Genomic DNA, 10,869 nt, shown 5'->3' on the forward strand with positions numbered 1-10,869 from the left:
GCCAGGCAATGGGATTCGGCACTCAATAGAGCAGAAGATGCATGGTCTGCCACATGTGCCCAATGAACATGAGCTGCTCAGAAAAGGTCTCCGCTCTGCTCTTTTGAGTGCAAAAGAAGGGCTCCGTAACTGAAATGGCATGTGGGCAGAAACCCCGTTTCAAGTAGTGCCTGTATAGCAAACAAGTTCAAATCCCATTGAGGTTTTTTTCCTTCATTCTTATAATACCTACTCAGTTCAAGTATTTTTATGGCAGTGATGTCTCAAACAGGACTTTGGCAAGAAGTTCTGTAGGTCATTGGAAACAATTTCAAAGTCTAGTAACACAGAATGAAGTAGAAACATTTTATATTCATGGATTTAAGATCTGGTTAAGTAAAGTAACTTGTAAGTTCTATCACTTTGGTGTGTTTTGTTTCAGGACACCAAAAAAAAACTGCATTGTGATTTCATATGCAGTTTTTTTTATTTAATGAATCATCCAACAGAACAGGAAAAGGACCAGTAGAAAGGTGCATTTAAATACCAGACAATGAGAACAAATGTGGGCTAGTATAATTAGCATGCCAAGGATGCTTCTTAGTCCCAGACTGGCTCTGCTTCCCTCCATTGTCTTACTCAAAGCTCACACAATGACTAGACTAGTAATTCCGCTCTCACAAATATTAAAGACAAAGAAAACATTGAATGATATTCATAACTTTCTTTATTTACCATTCTCAGCATTTCATATTACATCACAAGCAATCTTCATGCAATACTAAAAGTAAATGGCAAACATAAAACTTGTTCATGTATATATACACCAGATGAATTCAGAGCAATTGATTTTTTTTACACTGTATCATAGACCGTGCCTCAGTCCATTTACCATGGTATGACTCCATTTTTATTGAGATAGATTCTTCAACGCTGATCTGTTGTAATTGTACTCAAATAGCTCACAATCTATTTCCAGGTGTCAGTTTTATGTTTTCCTTTTAGAACTGTGTTTAGGTCAGAAAGACACCCCATAAGAGCATACATCTACATATCCAAACTGGACCAAAGTTTAACAGTCTCCATGTAAAAAAAACCAGCGCAAACATTATTACATACTTACATATAAAACTTATTTACAATGATGCAAAAAATAATTATTTACCTAAAGTTAAGGAGCCATCATGTTTTAAGTATGACAGTTATATTTAATAGTGAGTGATAGTTAGTGATATTTTGCAGCATATTCCAAAGGAATGAAGAATAGTTACTGCACAAATGAAGTGTGTGATTAGAAAGGAAGAAAGTGTGTCACATGGTTTTGACTACATTGCTTAAAATATTAATGAGCACTGCTATAATTCTTGACACAATACATTAAGCGTTTAAAATGTGTATATTTTCATTTTCTCTATTTTAAAAGAGACCATTCTCCTGATGTTAATAAAGATAATTAATACTGTCTATGGTAGAGCTGCCAGGTCAACCATTTAGTTCCATATACATATAAAATGCTTGCTACATGACTGCATTGGTGTGCTCCATGTGTCTGAAATACCATGTAGCATGTGCATCTGCTATGTGCCTGACTTTAACTCGAAAATTTTATTACACAAACACAAGTGACAACAAGCATATAGTGGTAACAAAGGGACCAACCAGTGTCACATCTCACAGTAAGAGTGCTATTTGTAGTAAAACATGTAAACGATAATACGAGGGAACTAAATCGAGCTATAGCAATGTAAGTTAAGGGGGACAGAAGTGGGAGAGGATGGGGGAATTGCTCATCAGTTATTGTATGCCAGGGGAAGTATTGACCCCAGGTGGGGGAGCTATGTTGCGAAACGTGGGAAAACATGTAGGCCCATAATCACATGGGGCAGAGGCTATTTGAAAGGCAGTGAGCAGGTGGAACTACAGATATAATCAGGGAGCCCAGACTTGGTGGAACTTATCTTCCTTATCTCGCAGGTGTGAGGTACTTTTCTCCATATTGGCAATAAACCAGATATAGGACTTAAGAGAAGAGACGCGGGGGCGGGGGGGGGGGGGGAGGTTCTGTACATTTCCGTGATCTAGCTATCAGACACCTCGCAGTCGCTAAGACATGTGAAGCCAGCTTTGCTGAATCGGGATCGAGCTCTGGTATAGGGTAACAAAGGAGGAAGAACGACAGGGCATTGGAGAAGGGAGGAGAGAAGAACAGCAACCCTATCCCAGAAGGTGGAGATGAGCGGGTATGTGCCTGACTTTAGATGACCCTGGTGTGTGGTCTGGTTGCAGATTAGTCATCACTTCAACCCCAACCAGGTCCAAAGCAGTCTAGAACAGTGAATCAGTGTCAGGACATATGTGTGTGTTACAATACAGAATGCCTAATTATATTAGAAGTAATAAGGGAAATGGATGAAATGAATTGAAGACATACAATAGAAATGATCAGTAAGCTATTTTTAATTAAAAAAGTAAAATAGCAAAAAATTGCTTTAGTTGTTCAATATATATTTATTTATAAATATTATAGTTTAATAACATTGAAAAGTTTTGGAAGCACTAGTCTTATTTAGATTTCAATGAGAAAATAGTGCTTCAGACACCCTTCTACATAAATTAAGCCAGATACATACTGCAAATCGAGTGCCATGGTGGGACAGGGCGAGGCTACCTCACAGAGGTGCAATGCTCCAGCAATGCAATCTTCAAATTCTGCTTTTGCTTTGCTATTCTGTGGAATGCTATCCAGCACTCTACTTGAAAATTCATATTTCATGTCATTTTTCTATGACTAGAGTAGGGATTACAATGGTCAATTAATTCTGCTGTGTGGTGTGGTTGTGCTAGAACTGGGAACATCTATTGCTAAATTGCACACGCAAAATGTGCTAAATTGTGTGGCCACATGTAGAATTCACAGAACAGTTTTAAAAATGTCACTTATTATTAATGCTGCAATATTGCAGCAGATATTAAGCCACTGTCTAGTCACAGTGTGTGTGGCTCCAAAACTTATGAAATGTATGATAAGAATGTCATTTTTAAGCAAAGGTTTGTATCTTCAAAATATAATTTTACATAAAAAAATAATAACATTAAAAAGCATAGTTTCATGTAAATTAATTTATGTTACTTTTTTGCTTACCTATGTTTAAAATATGCAAAACATAAAATAAAATTGGCCAATCTTTTAAAAATGTTAAATTATACAAAACTGGAATTACAAAACTTACATGTAATGAAGCAGACTACATACTACAAAATAATTGTTGAAATAAATTAGCTGTACAATTGAAACAAGTTGTTTTGTTATAAAAATATTCCAATGTTTTCTTAAAAGTTGCTACCTATTGATTAAAGTATAGTGTGTAAACAATAAACATAAGCATGTATTTTATGATTTTAACAAGTATTGGAAAATAAAAATGATTTTTCTACAATGTTCTGAAGATCAGTAAAAGTACAAACATAATATGAATGTTTTGTTTAAAATATCCAAGGCAGACTGATATTGAATTTTACCAGGAACAATTTAGCAGGCTTAGAACATACATTAAGAAGAGCCTTTCAAGACCTAAAATGTGGCTTGTTTGCACCCTTTACGTGCTACAGCTCAGAATCACTTAATAGAAATAATAAAATGATTCTAATAGCAGCCCTCGGCTTTGCATCTTAGAATACCATAGCAGATGCAAGAATCAATGGAAAAGTCATATTAATCATTTATACACAAATAGATCCACAAGAGCATATGGTGGTACCTTAAAATCTACATGGATGACTTTTATCTCTGTGGTTTTGTTTGATTACTGTTTCATTCATCTACAAAGAGTTTGTATATTGTACATACTATTGAATTTAATTTGTTTCATTGTGTAATTTTTTTACATTTCCATTCTTGTATTTCATGAATGTGTACCCTCTCATTACATATACAGGGCATTTGACCAGATTGTATAGGTTGTTTGTGGAATGTAAGCTTTGTTAGGCAATTCTCTGTAAAAGCTTAAATACATGTATGCCTGGATTTCCCATTGACTCATTTCCAATGACAGTTACACTACTATTTACAGGCTTATAGTCTTATTCCGGCATAAATTCTCTGAATCAATACCTTTAATTCTGCCGGAATTTCTAGTTTGTTTTATTCTTCCATGTGTTTGGTCCATAAAATGATGTTTACTCATTTCAAAGTTTAATTAGATGTTATAAAAGTATGCTGTAAATATTTAGAAAGCTTTAACAAGTTGGGGAGCATCTTGAGATGTTCTTGTCAGGGAAATAGTGTAGATGTTAGTGATGAATGTGCCCCAGCCACGACGGAAAGCCCGATCAATAGTCTAGAAAAGAGCAAGAAAATATATTAGAACAAGACAAGGTGAGGAATGTTTACATGATAGTCCATTGTGAAGAAACCGTTATTTGTAAGTGCCATGTTATGGTGAGTGAATTTTTGTCTGCTACCTTTGATATTAAACTATATAGAAACTTACCATGTACCAATAATTGTGACATGAGAAGCAGACAATCAAAGGGGTGCCTTCAAACTCACGTGAGTGTCATTTCATTGCTTGGCACAATAAAACATCCTCTTACGAGTGAATATTATCCTAGAGATACACATGCTTTTACAAACAAAGACTGCTTTGGCCTTAGTTAGGACGCACACTTGGTGCGCACTGCAAAATGAGGAGAACTTTTAATGTTACAATGGTGATGTCACCAGGAATAGAAGTTAGGGAGGTATAGCAGAGGGCAGAATCACATCTCTACTGCATGTAAGGGCAGATCCTATGTAAACTAGACCTGTTGGTAAACATGTTAGCTACTGACTTTAGCAATACTGTCAAAAGGAGACCCATATTTCTCACCGGTATAAGAGAAAGTTAAAAAATAAAATAAGTTGCACTCTTGTTTCCAGACACCAAAACTGTGTCATACTTTATAAAAAGAACTATACAGATTGTATAACACCTACTAATTTCATGTAACTTTCTGGTTTTGATTCAAAGTAACTATAAGAAGATTCATATAAAGTGTTTTTTTTTATTTCATTTGTTTTTTCCCCCCATATACAATGTACTTAAAATAAGCAATATGATTATTCCCATGTGCTACCAAAAGAAAGTACTATCTTACCCCACAACAAAACTAAAAATTCCTATGGTAGTATAAGAATTTATTGCATTGCTGGTGAATATGGTGCATACAAAAAAACATGGAAATTGAACATGCTGAGCCTGAGTCATTAAGGCACGTATCTGGCTGTTTTGAGCGTATCCTCCACAAAATCGTTCTGTGCATGCAGCGTGGGAAACCCCTTGGTTATAAATAGACCTTGCGTATTTCATTATGCAGCGGTTGTTCCACTATAGAGGTCATCTTAGTGGTTTATTTTTTTGCAAAGCCAGTTCCTGGGGACTATTTGGGGTACATCAAGCATCAAGGAAAGAAGATTTTTGCACGGTGGCCAAGTGGTTAGCACTACTGCCGTACAGCACTGAGGTCATGAGTTCAATTCCTGACCATGGTCTTATCTATGAGGAGTTTGTATGTTCTCCCTGTGTTTGTGTGGGTTTCCTACGGGGGCTTCGGTTTCCTCTCACACTCCAAAAACATACTGGTAGGTTAATTGGCTGCTAACAAATTGACCCTAGTGCATGTGTTGTGTGTTAGGGAATTTACACTGTAGGCCCTAATGGGGCAGTGACTGATGTGAGTGAGTTCTCTGTACTGCGCTGCGAAATTAGTGGCGCTATGTAAATAAAGGGTGATGATGATGAACCTGTGGAATATTTTTTTTTATGGACAACTACAGGACCTGGAATGTTTTGGTGGCTTTTAATATGGACACAAGCCTATTGGATTAAAAGCTTACAAGAATGGATCTCTTACAGATGAAGAAAGCAGATGTTGGAAAGTTTTTTTTCATTTTTATAAAATAATGTGGTATGAGTGAGGTGTGTGGTTAATTTAAAATTTATTTTGGGGCACTACATGGCTCAGAGGGCCTGGGTCTCAAGGCATGCTGTGGTTCTCCAAGTGCCAGCATGTCCTGGCTGACATGGGTATGTTGGTGCTTGTATTTCTACAAGCACCAGCATCACCAGACTGTTAATGGCAGACTGGGCTTGCTGGGAACTGTAGTTCCAGAAACAAAAATAGTGTTTCCACTGAATTCATTCACTTTTTTGCCCCACAGCCATCACCCAGGGGTGTGGGAAGAGCACAGGACAAGGTGCACTTATTTTTTGTGGATCCCAAATCCCTATGGAATACAGCCCCGTGCTGACCAACATGGGGCTGGTTTGTCATTATGGCAGGGGGACCCCATGCTACAGGTTCCCCTGCTTTAGTGCCAACAACCCTGGCTGGCTTGCCTAATGCTGGTTATCGTAGAACCCGGGGACTCCATGTCCCCCCCCCCCCCCCCCCCCCGCCATCCGATTTTGCAACTACTAGCAATAGGTTGGCAGCACAAGGGCTAATATCGTTGGGAGGGGGGGCCCCACACTTTTTTTTGAAAAATAAATTATTATTTATTTTTAAACTATATTGAGCTGGCAGGTCTAGCTGAGCTGACAGGTGCGTACATATCCTGCAGCGTCCTATGTAATAGAGCAGGGAGGGAAAATACACCTGTAGTCAACAAGGAACATATCTTGAGATCTGTTCCTTGTTGACTACGGGTGTAAGCTATTTGTGTGGAGTTTTACTACTCCATGCAGATACGTGCCTTAATGATTTAGGCCTGCAAACCAGATATGATGGGTCTAATTTATGTTTATAGACTGCAACTCTATTAATATAGCGTTAAATCAGATGAAAGTGCATATATGAATATTTGAATATATTTTCGCAAAACTTCTAGTAAGATGATATGTGAATACGTTGATTAGTTTGTAATTGGGAACATGTGATCATAATCATCTGATAGGCTGGTCATACACTGGCTGATTCAGTCACTTGGGACAACCGTTGGCTCTTTGTGAAATTTGGCAATGCACATACATGCATGAGTGTGGCATGGTAAGAAGATAAACACATACACAGTCAGATAAGGCATTAATCTGACTACATTTCCCATCTGAAATCTGATAGACCACAATCAGATGTTGACTAGAATTGGCAATGTTTTTAGACGCAAATATGCAGCAATTTACAGCCTATTAGGTCTAAATGAACTCGTTTTTTATTTAAGTTGCTGCATGTATGGGCAATTTATGGAAGTTCTTACTGCATTAGGAAACATTCTAGATGTGTAAGATTCTAATTATTAAATGGTAAAGTACTGACATCTCTCCCCATAATTATAAAAATTTTACAGTATCTTATATTAAATATGTAATTATTCTCAGTAGAAATATTCAGCGTGGTACTTTCATGAAATATTCATATATTTGTTGCATTGAGCAATACTTGGGTGGATGTGTCACTGGTATTCTATGACACAGATTTAACATTTATTTAGTCATACAAATGAGTAACTCCCCTTAAATAGATGATGGAGAACATTTGTAAATCACACTTTAAAGTACTTACGAATAATAAAAAAGGAACAATATGTTCTAATAATACATAATCTATTTAATGGGCTCAAGGGTCACTCCTGCACGTCGACTTAATAATAATGAACTCAAAGTTCAAAGATACATTACATCACCCTGGCCAACTAACATTAACATGTTCAATATTTTGTAAGAGTAAAGAAGTCATTTAAATGAATTTCGTCCTAATAATATTACACATTTTACAATGTCATACAGGTAACAAATTATGTTATCATTATATACACAAATAAAAATAATTATTGTCATCATGTTATTTTATTGATGGCGCCACAGAATCCGTAGCACGCACAATCAACAACAAATAAACAGAACAAAATTCGGACAAGTAAGGGACATAAGAAACAAGAGAATTGGTAAAAATCAATGCAAGAGACAATAATGAAAGCAACGACATAAGAAGACACAACTAGAACAAAGGAAACATCACAAAGAAGATGAGGATATAGGAGGTAGAGAGGATCAAATAATACAATCAAATATAAAATCATGTCAAATTAATTCATATATTATTACAGTGTAATGCATTTATACCATATAATGCATTTAGGAACAGTACAAAAAGGAGTTTTGCCATTCAAAAATTAGTTGTAAGACTGAAGCTGATGAGTTGCAGGGAAAAAATAATATTTGCTATTTCTGTCTACGATAAGCCAGTGCTACTTAGATAATCATATAATACAGCACTGCTTTATGTTGAGTTAATAGTTATAATTATTGTATAATGAATTGCCTAACAATTGGATCACCCACATAAGGAGACAAAGTGACTTGTCAAATGTCTAAGACACTGGGATTTAAACTTAAAGAAGGTTCCTAAGGTGTATGTTATACACTCAGCATCCTTGACCACTGATGTATTCCTTAGTTACTTTTAGTTAAAGAAAATTACAGTCTTACCTTTTTGTAATGTTTCATCTTTTTGCACTTCTGTTTCTCTTCCTCATTTTCTACATCCCTGTGACTCTCTGAGTCATTTGACAGCCTTTGCCCGCCAGTTGAGCTGTTTTTTTCCATGTCTTGGTATAAATCATGAGTATCATTGTCCATTTGTGTTACCTCTTCTGGTTGGCAAGCAGGAGGTCCTGCTTCTGCCAGTCGTGTCTTTGGCAACCGCAGACTTTTAGAACTCCACTTCTTCCTGCAATAGTGAAGCTTTGGTGCCTCAGTGATGAGAGGGATTTCCCAGGAAAAATTATTATTGTCCCTATTTCCTGAGATTTCATTTTGACTATGGAGGTCATCTGGACATTCTGTCTCATCCAGTCGATCATAAAACCCAGACGAGTCCACAAATGTTGCTGTTTTGGGAGAGCGTGGGATGCGTAGAGAATATGCTCTTCTGAATTTATTTGTAGACATTGTTTCTTCAGTAAGGTTAGAAATAAGGTATGGTTAGTAAGGTTTATATGTTTGTATTGTGCTGTCGTCAGCAAGAATTTTTCTTAATGTTTCTACAACTTACAGCACCTTACCTTTCTATATAAATTCCACTTCTACAAAACGTTGACAAATCCAAAAAATCCAACCAATAAATGAGTGTTTCCAAGAAATAGACTGTTGGTCTTCACCGTTACCTCTTGTATTAATAATCTCACATACGTGTTGTAGTTATCTTCACCTCTGAATTAGTTCACTACTCCGCCCTTTTTTATTCAATTCTCAACTTGCCCAGTGATATGTTGAAATGTTGATCTCAAAACGCCAATGTATTCTCTCTCCAGGTGCATTAATGCAGTTAATTAAAGATGTGTCCTATGACTAGCTGTTAGCTTGTCTTTGCTAGTCGTTAAAAGTGGTTGGTGAGTGAAGCCAGTTTCACAGTTTTCTTTCCTTTCCAGCAGTAAGGAGTTTCATCTCTTTCTTGTAGACAAGTTCTATCTATTATGAGACAGTACACAATGTCTAATATGCCTTTTAACAAGCTTATTGTGTGACTACATAAAGAACAAGTAGGAAGTGGTGACTTCCTCTAAATACTTTCTGTCCAACCTTGTGATTATTAGGTTCACAGGAATTCTTTATGACTCACAACTTTGCATGCTGAAGCCTGTGTATGTAGTGATCAGTGCCACATGTTACTGTTCCCTGGACTACACTTATCAAGCACTGATAAAGCTGAGCAAAGGTCGTTAGTGCCTGGAACACAGCGGCAGGCAGTAGGGGACTTAAAAAAAGGTCAGCATTTTTTACATTGTTGGGCCATATAGTCTCAGAATATGACAACCTGCTTACCAAGTCTATCCAGGGTTTTACCAGATTCTAGAGCAATTCTCCAATTTGCGGTTAAGAGCCTGAACACATAACACATGAGCCGCCAGATCATCATCATCATTGTTTATTTGTAAGGCACAACAGATTCCATAGTGCTTGACATAATCAATATAAATTATATAAATGAAAACATAATAAAAACAGGTATTTGGGTACAAATGAGCAGAATAATATATGATTGGATGAAATTAACATAAATAATCGTATGCCATACAGATACAATTGGCATGCCAAAGGACAGTATCAGACATGATAAGTGGCATACAAAGCAGAAATCAATTATCAAAACTCTTAGTGAGACAGAGGTGGGGTACACAGAAGGAACATACATTATTACACTTTTGGACAAAGAAAAAGCCCAGCGCTGTCTAACTGTGATTGGTGAGATATCTAGGCGGAAAAACAGTGGTGCTGTCTTTGGTGAGTGACTGTTATCCCTACCATCAAAAGATACAGATTGTATGCAAAAGCCCCCGGCGCTCTACTGATTCCGTCCTGAGATGTGATGTATTCTACAAATGTTGTCATTTTGCGTTATTTATTATATAAACAGTACCTTTAGGCATGTGATCAATGATCTGGCAAGAACTACAAAGGATTTATGTTATATGGTATATGTACTGCAGTACAATATTGTTTTTATAACACATAGGCTACTCTTGTCAATCAGATGAATATTGAGCAACATAATCCTTTTTCAAAATAGCCACACACTAGACAAGCTGCCAGATAACATGGGTTCTTGTCAGTTTGACTGCACACATAAGCCAGCGGTGGTCATTTGAAACCACACACATTTTGCCTATTTCTTCAGTGATACTGACATGTGCCTTCTCTTCAATAGATATTTGGATTCACATGGGACCTAGAATGAGTGCTATCTACAGAATATCTCATTAACTTGTCAAATGGATATACTAACTTGGAGTGTTGTAAGAAAGGCTGGACAAAATTACAATATAAAACTTAGTTGCACCAGCTCTTAACAATACATTGTTTTTATATATGTGCATTAAGCGCTTTAATATAATGACCATTCTGGGTAGCACAG

General features: G+C 36.7%; 1 long non-coding RNA gene across 1 annotated transcript; it reads right to left on the reverse strand.

Annotated features, from left to right (window-relative positions):
• Window positions 1-688: 688 nt before the first annotated feature.
• Window positions 689-9,622, reverse strand: LOC142104209 (uncharacterized). Its single transcript, XR_012679531.1, has 2 exons — window positions 8,445-9,622; window positions 689-4,316 (listed from the first exon to the last, which is right to left on the reverse strand). It is a non-coding gene; the product is annotated as an uncharacterized LOC142104209 (long non-coding RNA).
• Window positions 9,623-10,869: the final 1,247 nt, after the last annotated feature.

The sequence above is a fragment of the Mixophyes fleayi genome, chromosome 10 (assembly GCF_038048845.1).
Source record: "Mixophyes fleayi isolate aMixFle1 chromosome 10, aMixFle1.hap1, whole genome shotgun sequence".
NCBI lineage: Eukaryota > Metazoa > Chordata > Amphibia > Anura > Limnodynastidae > Mixophyes > Mixophyes fleayi.